Below are 989 nucleotides of genomic sequence, written 5' to 3'. Positions count from 1 at the left end.
ACGATTGTTGTGGGAATATTCTTGTTGTGTGCTTTTAAAGACGTCAGCTTCAGTCTAGCAAGTCTGCCTGTGTCTTTTTGAAAAGATCAAAAAGCAGTGAACGGCAGTCTCCCTAACATGTATGAAATTCTTAATAATAATGAAGAAAGCTTAACCAGTGGAATCAAACACATTGGTGAAAATACCTCCTGAAGAAATGGAAATCTGGCATCTTTTTAAGAAAGATGTAATTAAAAGGTTAATCTATACTTCTGTTATAAAGTGGATTTAAATATCAGAATGTACCTGAAAAAGCATTGTCCTCAAATAATGTTCTTTAAAGACAATCTTTTTTAACATTTACCTAATTGGACCAAGAAATTACTTTTCTTATATTTTAAATGACGATGGCTCACTGAAATGAGCTCAATACATGCCCAGTTTTGATTGACATTGATAAAAAAGGATATTCTCAAAGCAGTCAAACATAACAGCTTCATTCTAGTAACCTCAGTCTTCATGTTAAAAATCTATACAGGAAGAGGGTGGTGCCTGTGGCTCAAAGGAGTAGGGTGACAGCCCCATATGCCTGAGGTGGCGGGTTCAAACCCAGCCCCAGCCAAAAACTGCAAAAAAAAAAAAAAATAATAATAATAATCTATACAGGAAGAAATAAGTATTATACTTTATAGGAAAAATATTGTTGGTGCTATTGCCATAGTTACTCCAGCTCAGGAAAAGGGAAGTAAATAAATGAAGAAATAATTTTAAATATTTCTAAAGCCATTTCCTTACCTTGCTACTAAACCACCTATGGGATTTTCAAAGTCAATTATAATACTAAACAAGGGGCGGTGATGAAGAATTGTAACTGAAGACATTTTCAGATGAATGAAACAAAATAGGCTTCTTCAGATACATACTGGAAAGGAAACTCTCCACATAATGTCATAAGGTTTATAAAGTCCAGGCATGTAATCGGACACATAACAGGATAACTTCTTAAAAAT

This window comes from Otolemur garnettii, unplaced genomic scaffold (genome assembly GCF_000181295.1).
Source record: "Otolemur garnettii isolate 467f Iridium unplaced genomic scaffold, OtoGar3 scaffold00033, whole genome shotgun sequence".
In the NCBI taxonomy this organism is placed as follows: Eukaryota; Metazoa; Chordata; class Mammalia; order Primates; family Galagidae; genus Otolemur; species Otolemur garnettii.
The sequence above is the reverse complement of the archived record's forward strand: the minus strand, read 5'-3'. Positions refer to the sequence as shown.